This window comes from Heterodontus francisci, chromosome 38, assembly GCF_036365525.1.
Source record: "Heterodontus francisci isolate sHetFra1 chromosome 38, sHetFra1.hap1, whole genome shotgun sequence".
Taxonomy (NCBI): Eukaryota; Metazoa; Chordata; class Chondrichthyes; order Heterodontiformes; family Heterodontidae; genus Heterodontus; species Heterodontus francisci.
The window spans coordinates 9,066,999-9,083,758 of NC_090408.1; positions in this window are offsets into that span (position 1 = coordinate 9,066,999).

Sequence of the window (16,760 nt, forward strand, 5' to 3'; positions counted from 1 at the left end):
TGGAGTAATTGTGTTCAGTTCGGGACAGACCCCATCTGGAGTAACTGTGTTCAGTTCAGGACAGACCCCCATCTGGAGTAACTGTGTTCAGTTCAGGACAGACCCCCATCTGGAGTAACTGCGTTCAGTTTGGGACAGACCCCATCTGGAGTAACTGCATTCAGTTTGGGACAGACCGCCATCTGGAGTAACTGTGTTCAGTTCGGGACAGACCCCCATCTGGAGTAACTGTGTTCAGTTCGGGACAGACCCCCATCTGGAGTAACTGCGTTCAGTTTGGGACAGACCCCCATCTGGAGTAACTGTGTTCAGTTTGGGACAGACCCCCATCTGGAGTAACTGCATTCAGTTTGGGACAGACCGCCATCTGGAGTAACTGTGTTCAGTTTGGGACAGACCCCATCTGGAGTAACTGTGTTCAGTTTGGGACAGACCCCCATCTGGAGTAACTGCGTTCAGTTTGGGACAGACCCCATCTGGAGTAACTGCATTCAGTTTGGGACAGACCGCCATCTGGAGTAACTGTGTTCAGTTCGGGACAAATCCCATCTGGAGTAACTGTGTTCAGTTCAGGACAAATCCCATCTGGAGTAACTGTGTTCAGTTCAGGACAGACCCCCATCTGGAGTAACTGTGTTCAGTTTGGGACAGACCCCCATCTGGAGTAACTGTGTTCAGTTTGGGACAGACCCCAACTGGAGTAACTGCGTTCAGTTCAGGACAAATCCTATCTGGAGTAACTGCGTTCAGTTCAGGACAGACCCCATCTGAAGTAACTGCGTTCAGTTTGGGACAGACCCCCATCTGGAGTAACTGCATTCAGTTCAGGACAGACCCCATCTGGAGTAACTGCGTTCAGTTTGGGACAGACCCCATCTGGAGTAACTGCGTTCAGTTCGGGACAGACCCCCATCTGGAGTAACTGTGTTCAGTTCGGGACAGACCCCCATCTGGAGTAACTGCATTCAGTTTGGGACAGACCCCATCTGGAGTAACTGTGTTCAGTTCGGGACAGACCCCCATCTGGAGTAACTGCATTCAGTTCAGGACAGACCCCATCTGGAGTAACTGTGTTCAGTTCGGGACAGACCCCCCTCTGGAGTAACTGTGTTCAGTTCGGGACAGACCCCCATCTGGAGTAACTGCATTCAGTTCAGGACAGACCGCATCTGGAGTAACTGCATTCAGTTTGGGACAGACCCCATCTGGAGTAACTGCATTCAGTTTGGTATAGACCCCCATCTGGAGTAACTGTGTTCAGTTTGGGACAGACCCCATCTGGAGTAACTGTGATCAGTTCGGGACAGACACCCATCTGGAGCAACTGCATTCAGTTCAGGACAGACCCCATCTGGAGTAACTGCGTTCAGTTTGGGACAGACCCCCTCTGGAGTAACTGCGTTCAGTTCGGGACAGACCCCCATCTGGAGTAACTGCGTTCAGTTTGTGACAGACCCCATCTGGAGTAACTGTGTTCAGTTTGGGACAGACCCCATCTGGAGTAACTGTGTTCAGTTCGGGACAGACCCCCATCTGGAGTAACTGCATTCAGTTCAGGACAGACCCCCATCTGGAGTAACTGCGTTCAGTTTGGGACAGACCCCATCTGGAGTAACTGCGTTCAGTTCGGGACAGACCCCCATCTGGAGTAACTGCGTTCAGTTCAGGACAGACCCCATCTGGAGTAACTGTGTTCAGTTCAGGACAGACCCCCATCTGGAGTAACTGTGTTCAGTTCGGGACAGACCCCATCTGGAGTAACTGTGTTCAGTTCGGGACAGACACCCATCTGGAGTAACTGCATTCATTCAGGACAGACCCCATCTGGAGTAACTGCATTCAGTTCAGGACAGACCCCATCTGGAGTAACTGTGTTCAGTTTGGGACAGACCCCCATCTGGAGTAACTGTGTTCAGTTCGGGACAGACCCCATCTGGAGTAACTGCGTTCAGTTCAGGACAGACCCCATCTGGAGTAACTGTTCAGTTCGGGACAGACCCCCATCTGGAGTAACTGCGTTCAGTTTGGGACAGACCCCATCTGGAGTAACTGCATTCAGTTCAGGACAGAGCCCATCTGGAGTAACTGCGTTCAGTTCAGGACAGACCCCATCTGGAGTAACTGCATTCAGTTCAGGACAGACCCCATCTGGAGTAACTGTGTTCAGTTCAGGACAGACCCCATCTGGAGTAACTGTGTTCAGTTCAGGACAGACCCCATCTGGAGTAACTGTGTTCAGTTCGGGACACCACACCTCAGGAAGAATATTTTGGTTTTGCAGCAGTTGCAGTGCAGCTTCACCAGAATGATACTGGGCTAAAAGTGTTAAATTATGAGACCAGATTATATGGACTAGGTTTGTATTCCCTTGAGTACAGAAGATTAAGGGGTGATCTAATTGAGGTGTTTAAAATAATTAAAGGAGTTGATAGGGTCGCTAGAGAGAAACTATTAGCCCAGAAGAAGAGAGAATAACCTTAAAATTAGAGTTAGGCCATTCGGGGGTGATGTCAGGATGCACTTCTTCATACAAAGGGTAGTGGAAATCTGTAACTCTCTCTCCCAAAAAGCCGTTGAGGTTGAGGGTCAACTGAAAATTTCAAAACTGAGATTGACAGATTTTTGTTGGGTAACAGCAGTAAAGGTTTCAGAACCAAGGCAGATAAATGACATTAAGATCCATATCAGCCATGATCTAAACGAATGGTGGAAAGGGGATGAATGGCCTATTCTTCGTCTTACATTCCTGTGCTGTTCCTCTTCCTGTAGCCAGAATGGAATAATCAAAAGGAAGATAATTTTCAGGAAAAGAGCATTACCAGTTTCCCATTAAACTTTGTGAAGGTTGTCCAACAGTTATGAGCAGGAAAAAGAGTGTTTGTAGAAATGGAAATGACTGTGAACCAACAGCAAGATATCGGCTAAACAGATGAGTTCCCCTTTAAGTAGAGCTGGCAATGGCCCACTCCCACGCTATGCCATCCATAATTTGTGGGCGAGCTGTGGAATGAGTGCTGGCCATGCTGATTAGGTCCTAACACCATTGTTGGACCCGGATATGAATATATTTATTAGGCCTCCGTTGGTTTTGGGCAGGAGTGCTGGACAACTAGGTTAAGGCCTCTTCGAAAATCATGACAGGTGAGCCTCCACCAGTAAGGTGCTAATTTCTTTTTCATGATTTCCATCCCACTCTCACCCACGTGCACTGTAAAATGGAGCAGTATGGAAATGAAAATCAGCCCTTCCCTTGTATAGTTAACTTTATATAGCTATTGTATTTTTACAGCAATTAGACATGTATTAAATTACTCATCTACCTTAGAGCTTAGCATCCAGGCCCACCTCCATACGTGATATGGGACGTATGGAGACCCAAACTGACACGGAGGCAAAGTGGATTGAGACTCCCTACTCCAGGCAGATTCACTCCTCTTCACTCCAGTGTCAGTTCATGATCTGATTCCAGGCTTTGACTGTATTTACAGTATAACTGCAGCATCGGTGCAATGTAAAACTGCTTCGCACTGATAATGAGATTCGACACAGTAAATTATGCTGCAAATGTAAGAAAAGCCTTTCAGCGTTTTCTGCCAGTCTCCCTACTCACTTTGCATCAGCTTCTTTCATCAAATTGTACCTACTGAGGAAAGCACAGTCCTTAAAGGCATCATTGATAGAATGGTTCATTTGATATTCATGGTTATAAAATATGACCTTGTGAGATCTACCTTCAGCATAGTAGGCCCTTTAATCTACCCAGAAAAAACTCCAAAACTTAGAGAACAAAGGAATAATTGTACAGATCTGTGTTACCACAGGACAGATTCTCCTGGTCATCGGGCAGATTTTTCTGGTCACTGGGCAGACTCAGCTTATTCTAAAAACACCCAGTTTTTCAAGTCTTTCTTTGTATTGATATTTCTTCATACCAGGCAACATGCTAGTGAATCTGTACTATACCCTCTCTAAAACATCAATATCCTTCCCATCGTGAGGAGTCTAATATGACACATAGTACTCCAACTGGGGTCTTATTAAGGTTCATCGTTACCTCGTGGCTTTTATATCCTCTACCTCTTGTGATAAAACCTACAGTAGCACGATAGAATCAAACAGCACAGAAGGAGGCCATTCAGCCCATTGTGTCTCTGTCAGCTCTTTGAATACCTATCCAATTGGTCCCACACTGCCACTGTTGCTCCGTAGCGCTACAGATTTCTCCTTTCAGGGAGCGCAGTCCAGATCACAACAACTTGCTTCATAAAAAATGTTTCTCCTCATCTCCACTTGGGTCTTTTGCAAAACTTGAACTGTGGCCTGAGAAGAAAAGGCTGAACAGGTCCATCTTCCCTGTGTCAGACCCTTCCTCAGCATCTCTTGGTGGGACAAGGTCACCAACACAGAGGTCCCGGAGTGTGCTAATTCTGTCAGCATACAAGCATTACTAGGCCAAAGACGTCTGCGATGGTTCAGCCACATTCATCGGATGGATAATGGCCGTATACCCAAAGACCTTCTTATGGTGAAATGACCACTGGGTCACAACTTGCTGGACACCCATACCTCCACTACAAGGACACCTGCAAGTGTGATATGAAGATGACGGACATTGACACACACAACTGGGAGACAGCCTGGAGGCCGAGGAGTGTCGCTGGAGACAGCCTCAGATAGGTCAAGGTGGGAGGGTTCTCACGGGGTGGGGGTCATGGGGGATGGGGGGAGAGGGGTTGGCAGCAAGGGCAGGGAGGTGGCCCGCAGCAGGACCACCCCCCACCCTTCCCGATGCCGGGTCCCTCGATCAGGCACTAAGTGCCGTTGAACAAGGGACCCCCGCCCTGCCCCAGAAGCGGGAAGCAGCCCGCACGGCTTTCCATGGCATGCTTCCTGTGCAGCGACAGGGTGACCTGCCGCACAGCTAATTGCAGTTGAGGTGGGAAGAGGCCTATGAATGCCCTTCTTGTCCCAGACTATTTTTGGCAGAGCCAGGATGGTGGAAAACCCCCACCATCATCCCACTCAATTTTATCCTCTCCCCACCTCCAAACCTGCCGCAGGGGAGTGCCTTACCCCCCCATCCCAGGTCTCTGTAATGACGATTAGATCTCTATTTGTGCCACTCGTTCATCTATCTTGTTGCGGATGCTTCATGCAGTCAGATAAAGTGCCTTTAATTTTATTTTTTTATTATTATTCTTTGCCTGCACCTTATTCGCTGATGCACTAGTATCTGTCTCTTCCTGTCCCACTCTGCTTGGCTTTCCTTACCTTGCTACACCATTCTATTGCCCTGACTTTTCTCTTGGATTTCTAAATCTATCATCACCTGAATCCTCCCCCAAGCTCTGTTAGTTTAAAGCCCTATCCACAGCCCTAGTTATATGATTCGACAGGACACTGATCCCAGCCCTGTTTAAGGGGAGCCATTGCAATGCAGCCAGAGTCCCATGAATCAAACCCCCTTCATCCCACACCAGTCTTGAGCCATGTGTTTATTTCTGAAATCTGCTTGACCCTCTGCGAATTGGTGCATGGCTCAGGTAACAATCCAGAGATGGTTACCTTTGATGTTCTGTGTTTTAATTTGGATCCTAACTCCTCAAACTCTCTCAGCAGAACATCATTCCTCGGTCTACCTATGCCATTGGTTCCTACATGGACCGCGACAATTGGATCCTCCCCCTCCCACTCCAAGTTCATCTCCAGCCATGAGGAGACATCTTTAACCCTAGCACTGGGCAGGCAACACAACCTTCGGAGCTCCCGGTTGCAGTTGCAGAGAACAGCATCTATCCCCCTGACTATACTGTCCCTTATCACCACCACATTCTTTTCACTCCCCCTATTTGAATGGCATTCTGCAGCAAGGCTCCATGGTCAGTTTGCTCAGCCACCCTGCAGTCCTTGTTCTCATCTACACAGGTAGCAAGTACCTTGTACATGTTGATCAATGTCAGGGGCTGAGGCTCCTCCATCACTGGCTGGGATTCCCTACCTTCCTGACTCACAGTCATACCCTCTTGTCCCTGACCATTGACCAATTCTAGAGTTCTAGGAACATAGGAAATAGGAGCAGGAATGGGTCATTTGGCCCCTCAAGCCTGCCCCGCCATTCAACTAGATCATGGCTGATCTTCTACCTCAAGGCCATTTTCCCACACTAACCTCATATCTATTGATGCCTTTAATATCTAGAAATCTATCGATCTCTGTCTTGAACATACTCAATGACTGAGCCTCCACCGCCCTCTGGGGTAAAGAATGCCACCCTCTGAGTGAAGAAGTTCCTCCTCATCTCAGTTCTAAATGGCCCACCCCTTATTCTGAGACTATGTCCCCTGGTTCTAAACCCCCCCTAGCCAGGGGAAACATCCTTCCTGCAGCTACCATGACCAGCCCTGTAAGAATGTTTTTATTATTCGTTCATGGGATGTGGGCATCACTGGTTAGGCCAGCATTTATTGCCCATCCCTAATTGCCCTCAAGAAGGTGATGGTGAACTGCCTTCTTGAACCGCTGCAGCCCTTGGGGTGTAGGTACACCCACACTGTTGTTAGGAATGGAGTTCCGGGATTTTGATCCAGTGACAGTAAAGGAACAGCGACATAGTTCCAAGTCAGGATGGTGTGTAGCTTGGAGGGAAACTTGCAGGTGGTGGTGTTCCCATACAGCTTCTGCCCTTGTCCTTCTAGGTGGTAGAGGTTGCGGGTTTGGAAGATGCTGTCATAGGAGCCTTGGTGAGTTGCTGCAGTGCATCTTGTAGATGGTACACACTGCTGCTATTGTGTGTTGGTGGTGAAGGGAGTAAATGTTGAAGGTGGTGGATGGGGTGCCAATCAAGCGGGCTGCTTTATCCTGGATGGTGTCGAGCTTCTGGAGTGTTGTTGGAGCTGCACTCATCCAGGTAAGTTAAGAGTATTCCATCACACTCCTGACTTGTGCCTGGTAGATGGTTGACAGGCTTTACAGAATCAGGACATGAGTTACTCGCCGCAGAAGTCCCAGCCTCTGACCTGCTCTTGTAGCCACAGTATTTATATGGCTGGTCCAGTTAAGTTTCTGGTCAATGGTGACCCCAGGATGTTGATAGTAGGGGATTTAGCGATGGGGATCTCTCCTGTTTGAGTTGGTCATTGCCTGGCACTTGTGTGGTGTGAATGTTTCTTTCTTTTGGGCCTCCTTATCTCGAGAGACAATGGATACGCGCCTGGAGGTGGTCAGTGGTTTGTGAAGCAGCGCCTGGAGTGGCTATAAAGGCCAATTCTGGAGTGACAGGCTCTTCCACAGGTGCTGCAGAGAAATTTGTTTGTTGGGGCTGTTGCACAGTTGGCTCTCCCCTTGCGCCTCTGTCTTTTTTCCTGCCAACTACTAAGTCTCTTCGACTCGCCACAATTTAGCCCTGTCTTTATGGCTGCCCGCCAGCTCTGGCGAATGCTGGCAACTGACTCCCACGACTTGTGATCAATGTCACACGATTTCATGTCGCGTTTGCAGACGTCTTTATAACGGAGACATGGACGGCCGGTGGGTCTGATACCAGTGGCGAGCTCGCTGTACAATGTGTCTTTGGGGATCCTGCCATCTTCCATGCGGCTCACATGGCCAAGTGAATGTTACTTGCCACTTATCAGCCCAAGCCTGGATGTTGTCCAGGTCTTGCTGTATCTGAACACCGACTGCTTCAGTATCTGAGGAGTCGCGAATGATGCTGAACATTGTGCAATCATCAGCGAACATCCCCATTCTGACCTTATGTTGGAGGGAAGGTCATTGATGAAGCAGCTGAAGATGGTTGGGCCTAGGACACTACCCTGAGGAACTCCTGCAGTGATGTCCTGGGACTGAGGTGGTTGACCTCCAACAACTACAACCATATTCTCAAAGTGTCCAGATAACTCTCCTCCTTCCTCATGCTCCGCAATACCTTCAGCTGAGACTCCAGCTCAGCAACTCTGAGCCGAAGTTGCTCAAGCTGCAGACACTTACTGTAGTTATGGCTGTCCAGGACTGCAGGGCATTCCACAGATTCCACATGTTGCAATCATTGCACACTACCATCCTTGTCTGTCTAACCTTATTTATTTAACCCTCTATATTTATCCCTGAATCACCTTCACAAAAACAGATTATTTGGTCATTATCACATTGCTGTTTGTGGGAACTTGCAGTGTGAAAATTGGCTTCTGTGTTTCCTGCATTACAAAAGTGACTACACAAAAGTTCTTCATTTACTGTATATTGTTTTGGGACATCCTGAGGTCATAGCAGGCACGATATAAATACAGGTGTTTCTTTTCTTTTTTGAAGAATTTTTTCCACAGCACCTTGGCTGACCCCTTGTCCTGAGACTATGACCCCTACTTCTAGACTCTCCAGCCAGTAGAAATATTAGCACGTATCCACTCATGCCTTCAAAGAATTTTATATGTTTCAATGAAATCATCTCTCATTCTTCTAAACTCCAGAGAGGATTGGCCCTCTCATCCCAGGAATCAATCTAGTGAACCTTTGTTGTACCTTGTCTAAGACAAGCCTATCCTTCCTTAATGGGTAGAAGGTTATCGGGGGTAGGTGGAAATGTGGAGTAATCAGTTCAGCCATGAACTTATTGAATGGAGGAGGCTCGAGAAGTCGAGTGGCCTACTCCTGCTTCCAATTAGTATGTTCGTACAGAGACCAAAGCTGTATACAGTACTCCAGGTGTGCTCTCACTGTACAATTGCAGCTTAAAGGCCTGCTATCCACCCCGAACCCGACGGGACCCGACGACGTGCATCAAGTTCGGGTCAGGTCAGGCCCCTCTTCCGGGTCCAGCTTTCGGGCTTGTGTCGGGTTGGGCCGAGTCCAGGTCGTGCTCGGGTTGGGTTGGGCCGGACACACACGGTAAGTACTCTCTGGTAGGTATTAAAAATAAAAAACTTACCTGAGCTGGGAGTCCAGGATGAAATTGAGTCTGCGCAGTGAGTGAGTGACATCACTATGACATCATCACACATGCGCTGTAGCTTTGTGGAGCTTCCCAATCGGAAGGTAAGTAAAGGAATGGTCGGGTCGAGTCGGGCTCGGGTCGGGCCGAGTGGGGTCGGGCTCGGGTCGGGTCGGGTCGGGCTCGGGGCGAAATTGGAGGGACTCGGGCCGGGTCGCACTCAGGTCCGCTGTGGATCGGTCGGGTTCGGGTCGGGTAGGCCTTTAATTGCAGCAAGGCTTCCTTGCTCTTGTACTCCAAACCTCTTGCAATAACGGCTAACAGACCATTTGCTTTCCTAATTGTTTGCTGTACCTGCATGTTAACTTTCTGTGATTTGTGTACAAGGACACCCAAATCTCTCTGAATACCAACATTTACAGGCGCTCACCTTTTAAAATATATTCTGCTTTTCCGTTGTTTCTATCAAAGTGGATAATTTCACATTTCCCCACATTATGCTCCATCTGGTACCATGTTGCCTGCTCAATTAACTGGTTCAAATCCCTTTGCAGTCTCTGCATCCTCCTGACAGCTTACTTTCCCACCTAGCTTTGAACCATCTATGTTCCTATATTTATAAAATTCTTACAGGATATGACAGGGTGGATGTAGATAGGATGTTTCCCCAGGTTGGTGAGTCTAGAACCAGGGGACATAGTCTCAGATTAAGGGATAGGCCATTTAAGACTGAAATGAGGAGTAATTTCTTCACTTAAAGGGTGGTGACTTGTGGAATTCTCTACCCCAGAAGGCTGTGGAGGCTCAATCATTGAGCATGTTCAAAGCAGAAATCGACAGACTTCTGGAGACTAATGACATCAAGGGATATGGAGATAGCACAGGAAAGTGGCGTTGAGGTAGACCATGATCTAACTGAATGGCAGAGCGGGCTGAATGGCCTACTCCTACTCTTATGTTCCTATGAATCACCAGCAAATGTGAATATATTACACTTGGTTCCCTCATCTAAGTCTGGCCTCTTGCCCATCCCCAATTTCCATTACTCCACCATTGGCCTTCAGCTGCCGAGGCCCTAAGCTCTGGAGTTCTTCCCCAAACCTCTCTGCCTCTCTTCCTTTAAGACGTTCCTTAAAACCTACAACTTTGACCAAGCTTTTGGTCACCTGTCCTAATATCTCCTTATGTAGCTTGGTGTCAAATTTTGTTTATCTCTTCTGTGAAGTGCCTTGGGGCGTTTTGCTACATTAAAGGTGCTATATAAATGCAAGTTGTAGTTAGTTTAGTGAACAGATTAGATATTGTCAGTAAATGCTAATGGGAGTCTTAAACTGGAAATCATTGCCAATATAACAATGAAGTTCTTAAAAACTAGCTTTGCTGTCGAGGCCTATATTTTCCCTTTGTGGATATAATGTATAATCTCTAATATTAAATACATTTGGAATATTATTGACAATTGTAAGATAAGTCCTGGGTGATCTGTGCACAATAACTACTGCAGTGGGGATACATTGATCTAAATTGTAACATCCAACCTCAAATAAACTTCACTGAGGATAAAAACAGGGAAAGTATAGCCGAGAGCAATTAGATGCAGCTATTCAGATATAAATATAAACTTTAGGGAGTTGTTTTGTCTGTTTTACATTTCAATAGATAGCATCATCTTTCAGTTGTTTCTGTGTGGGAAGTTTTCCCCAGCTGAGAATACTTTGGAAAAATTCCTGACTGATTTCGGGAGGCAGTTTTATTCACTAGCTCATTGCACTAAACAACATTTTCATCATGAGATTTGGAGGAAACAGCTTGCATTTATTTTGATCCAAAAAGCAATTATTCCCAATAAATTATTTTTGAAGCATAGTCACTGTTTATGTACATGTGCAGTGACCATTTGAATCACAGAACGATCGGCCGACTCAATGTTTCCATCAGTGTTGTAGAATTACTATGATGTAGGAGAAGTGACTGCTCCATGTTGCAAATGCTGACAGGACAGGTTTGTATCCCTCTCAGGGCCCTCTGTAACAGGCCTGTGTCCTCAGTACCTTGCTCTATGGCAGCGAGTCCTGGACAACGTATGCCAGCCAAGAGCGACGTCTCAATTCATTCCATCTTCGCTGCCTCTGGAGAATACTTGGCATCAGGTGGCAGGACCGTATCTCCAACACAGAAGTCCTCGAGGCGGCCAACATCCCCAGCTTGTACACACTACTGAGTCAGCGGCGCTTGAGATGGCTTGGCCATGTGAGCCGCATGGAAGCTGGCAGGATGCCCAAAGACACATTGTACAGCGAGCTCGCCACTGGTATCAGACCCACCGGCCGTCCACGTCTCCGCTTTAAAGACGTCTGCAAACGCGACATGAAGTCCTGTGACATTGATCACAAGTCGTGGGAGTCAGTTGCCAGCGTTCGCCAGAGCTGGCGGGCAGCCATAAAGACAGGGCTAAAATGTGGCGAGTCGAAGAGACTTAGTAGTTGGCAGGAAAAAAGACAGAGGTGCAAGGGGAGAGCCAACTGTGCAACAGCCCCGACAAACAAATTTCTCTGCAGCACCTGTGGAAGAGTCTGTCACTCTAGAATTGGCCTTTATAGCCACTCCAGGCGCTGCTTCACAAACCACTGACCACCTCCAGGCGCGTATCCATTGTCTCTCGAGATAAGGAGGCCCAAAAGAAAGGAGAAGTGACTGCTCCATGTTGTAAATGCTGACAGGACAGGTTTGTATCCCTCTCAGGGCCCTCTGTCCTTTTCTCTTTATAACACAGTAGTTGCAATGAAGTGATGACCAAACTGTAGACCATGAACCACACACTCACCTCGAACTTTGGCAATCCAGCTGTAAATAGCAGGGAACTCAGTTCTATTTTCACTGTTATTTCTTACTCATTGGTTTATCCTGCTTGAATTTCGTGGGACTGCAGGTTTTGAAGGGTCAGTTCTCACAACTGTTGCCTCATTGGTGAAAAGATTTCGAATCAGAATATGATCTGATACCACCCATTTTGCACTACCACCCCAGATGAATTTCTAGCCCGATAAATAGTCCGTGAGATTTCATGCGTGAACTTTTGCAGTCAATGAACTTGTACATCCTGTCGTAAAGAAAGACTCCAATCTGAGATTTGCTCTTGGGTTTCCCATAGGGGTTAAGCTTGTTAAAGACTGAGATGATTCATGTGCTAGGAGGGAAAATTCCCCAGGAAATGATCTCCTCCTATATTGATAAAGCACATCTGTTAGGTTCAGAGTTAGCAAATTTCTAACAGATTTCTTCCCATTTTAGCTTCTGTAATGCAGTCATAGTTTTCCTAAGTATCCATCAAAGTGTCATTAGAGGACGGGTCGTATTCATAGTGAGATGATTTATCTTTTCTACAAAAATAAATAAGATTCTTGAAACATTGAGGGCAAATGTTGAAAGATCAATGAAGCATACATACCATGCAATAGTACTTAAACATACACTTAGTACTTTAAGTACTATTGCATGGTATGTATGCTTCATTGATCTTTCAACATTTGCCCTCAATGTTTCAAGAATCTTATTTATTTTTGTAGAAAAGATAAATCATCTCACTATGAATACCACATCTCATAGTGCAGAACTCAGATGTTTTCAGTTCTGAGCTCTGCATATTAAATCTTTCTGAATCCTAACTATCTCCATAAACTGCCACTCTTTATATATTTCTAACAACCTGACTACCTGACAATTCACACGTTTCTGCACTACACAATTATACCAAAAGTTAAAATACAACTTCATATAAGGCAATTGTATTTATCTCTTATTCACCACTTCAGTTGGTAAGCTGGTTTCCTCACTAATGAGCTTTTGTTCCCTTGAGCTAACAAGATCAGTAAAAATTCCCTTACTTCATTCTCTTATCAATAATTTTGCTCATTACATATAATTGCTTTCCACCAACGGAAACCTTTAATTAGAAGTCGATCAATGTTTCTGTAGTGTTTGATACCAGCTTATTCTCTCATTCTACAGAAGCCCCACTTAAAGCAATAGGGCCCAAAGGCTGAAATCCACAATCGACCCGCACCTATTCAGATCGAGGTGGGCAACACACGAATTTGGTGTAGCCACCTCATAATTGTAGCACTGGTCCCATGCAGATCCCATGCTGCTGTCCCCTCTTAAATGCTGCCTGCAGCCTCTGCGCTGTATGGAGCGGGAGGAGGGGGGGGTGAAGGGTGGGGGGTGGTGCGGAGTCAGCCAAGCAGATTGGTTTGGAAACCATGTCGTGAAGTCAGCCTTCCCTTCTTAAAAACAGGTTGTCCCTCTTGAAGGGATGATTTAAAACATCTGAAAATTGATCACCAGGGAAGAGAGGGGGGCTTCAGAGTGATGGGTGCGATGCTGGAGGTCTTAGTGACGGAGATGGACAGGACGAGAGATGCCATTTTTGCACCAGGCAGGCCAAGAGGCTTTCAAGGACCACCCTCTGAAGGTATTGGAAGCTGGTGGCCAGTGAAGTTAATTCCCGGATACGAGATGGAGAAAAGAGCAGTGCAGAACTGACACTTGCATTTTCAGAGCCATACAGTGGAAGTGGCTCTCTGCTTCATGGGGACTGCTGTGATGGGGCCTGTGACATCCAGTATCGCTGAGAACATTGAGGATGACGATATATTTCTGCTTTATGCCCCTTTACAACTTCCAGTTTACCCTCATCCTGCTATCTGGCATGATATCCGACCTCTTGCTTCACATCCCACCTTCATTCCCTCAAACCAACCTTCCCCTTCCAAGTTACTACTTTCAGAACAGCCGCCTGCCCAGCAACAGCAGCACAAACAGGAAAGAGAGAGACAGCCACAGCACAGCATTGCTGAAGAGGCCCCATTCCTTACAGTATTGCATTTGAGATGAAATCCAAGATATTGGGAGAATTGTTGGAATTCTGCATGGTCATGATTGCCTTTATAAAGCTCCAGTTAGGCCGCATTCGAGTATTGAGTCCAGTTCTGGTCCCACACTTTGGGCTGGATTTTGTGCTGGAGGCAAGGCTCCCGGCGCCAGGCTGAAAAAGCAGGGGAACCCCATCTCTGACTTGTCGTGCACCCCCGCAACGATCCTCCGGGTTTTTTAAATCAAAGTTTCAGGAGGCGGGATCCCTGTCTCTTTGAAAACTGGGATCCCGCCTCCAAAAACTGCCAGCCAATCAGAGGACTGGCAACTCAGCAGCATTGGCAGCGCCACCGGGGGTTGGGGCCACTGCCGGTACTGCAGAGGCCTCGGATCCAGGCCCAGCGCTGGAACCCCGGACAAGAGGTAGATGAGGCAGGGTCACCAGGGCCAGTCCGGAAGGTTCTGGAGGGAGCTCCCTGGGAGGTGGTCTTGCAGTCCAGGGGCAGGGTGGTCCTGGATGGTGAATTGGTTCCTGGTGGGGGTCCTCCGTGAGTCACAAATTGCCCACAGAGGAGAGACCCCTCCCCCTAGCCTGCAGGGAGGCCGCCTTGAGTTACAAGGCATCCTCCTCGCGTGGCGGAGGCCCATCACACTGCTGGTAAGATCCCAGTGGCAGTGGGAAGAGGCCCTCAATTGGCTGTTAATAGGCCACTTAAGGGCCTCAATTGGCCTCTGGGCAGGAAGGCCATCATCAGCCTATCCCACCCCCAGGAAGATTGCTGGGCGACGGGGAGGTGATGGGCCCTCCACCCGGCTGTCCCCTCCCCCACCACCTGTCGCGATACTCCTTCCCTTCTGACCGGCAACCTGTACCGGGGAGCCCGCAATTCACCAGCAATATAGTTCCAAGTCAGGATGGTGTGTGACTTGGAGGGGAACTTGCAGGTGTCATAGAGTCCTAGAGTTATACAGCACAGAAACAGGCCCTTTGGCCCATCGTGTCCGTGCTGGCCATCAAGCACCTAACTATTCTAATCCCATTTTCCAGTACTTGGCCCGTGGCCTTGTATGTTATGCCATTTCAAGGGCTCATCTAAATACTTCTTAAATGTTGTGAGGGTTCCTGCCTCTACCACTTCTTCAGGCAGTGCGTTCCAGATTCCAACCACCCTGTGGGTGAAAACTTTTTCCTCAAATCCCCTCTAAACCTCCTGCCCCTTACCTTAAATCTATGCCCCCTGGTTATTGACCCTTCCGCTAAGGGAAAAAGTTTCTTCCTATCTATCCTATCAAAGCCCCTCATAATTTTGTATACCTCAATCATGTCCCCCCTCAGCCTTCTCTGCTCTAAGGAAAATAACCGCAGCCTTTTCAGTGTCTCTTCATAGCTGATATGGTGGTGGTGGTGGTGGTGGTGGTGTTCCCATGCATTTGGTGCCCTTGTCCTTCTAGGTGGTAGAGGCCACGGGTTTGGAAGGTGCCATCTAAGGGGCCCTGGTTCATTGCTGCAGTGCATCTTGTAGATGGTACACACTGCTGCCACTGTGCGTCGGTGGTGGAGGGGATGAATTTTTGTGGATGGGGTGCCAATCAAAAGGGTTACTTTGTCTTGGATGGTGTCGAGCTTCTTGAGTGTTGTTGGAGCTGCACCCATCCAGGCAAGTGGAGAGTATTCCATCACACTCCTGATTTGTGCCTTGTAGATGGTGGACAGGGTTTGGGGAGTCAGGAGGTGAGTTACTCGCCACAGAATTCCTAGCCTCTGAACGGCTCTTGTAGCCATGGTATTTATATGGCTACTCCAGTTCAGTTTCTGGTCAATGGTAGCCCCGAGGATGTTGATAGTGGGGGATTCAGCAATCGCAATGCCATTGAATGTCAAGGGGAGATGGTTAGATTCTCTCTTGTTGGAGATGGTCATTGCCTGGCACTTGTGTGGCGCAAATGTTACTTGCCACTTATCAGCCCAAGCCTGGATATTGTCTAGGTCTTGCTGCATTTCTAAACAGATTGCTTCAGTATCTGAGGAGTCTCGAATGGTGCTGAACATTGTGCGATCATCAGCGAACATCCCCACTTCTGACCTTATGATTGAAGGAAGGTCATTGATGAAGCAGCTGAAAATGGTTGGGCCTAGGACACTACCCTGAGCAACTCCTGCAATGATGTCCTGGAGCTCAGATGATTGACCTCCAACAACCACAACCATCTTCCTTTGCGCTAGGTATGACTCCAACCAGCAGAGAGTTTTCCCCCGATTCCCATTGACTCCAGTTTTGCTCGGGCTATGTGATGCCATACTCGGTCAAATGCTGCCTTGGTGTCAAGGGTAGTCACTCTCAACTCACCTCTTGAGTTCAGCTCTTTTGTCCATGTTTGAACCAAGGCTGTAATGAGGTCAGGAGCTGAGTGGCCCTGGCGGAACCCAAACTGAGTGTCACTGAGCAGGTTATTGCTAAGCAAGTGCCGCTTGATGGTGCTGTTGATGACATCTTCTATCATTTTACTGATGATTGCGAGTAGACTGATTGGGCAGTAATTGTTGGGTTAGACTTGTCCTGCTTTTTGTGGACAGGACATACCTGGGCAATTTTCCACAATGCCGGGTAGATGTCAGTGTTGAAGCTGTACTGGAACAGTTTGGCTACAGGCACGGCAAGTTCTGGAGCACAGGTCTTCAGTACTATTGCCAGAACCCATAGAACTCATAGTGCTTTCAGTCAAACAAAGAAGAAAGAACAAAGAACAAAGAAAATTACAGCACAGGAACAGGCCCTTCGGCCCTCCAAGCCTACGCCGATCCAAATCCTCCCTCTAAACCTGTCGCCTATTTTCTAAGGGTCTGTATCTCTTTACTTCCGGCCCATTCATGTATCTGTCTAGATACATCTTAAAAGATGCTATCGTGCCCGCGTCTACCACCTCCGTTGGCAATGCGTTCCATGCACCCACCACCCTC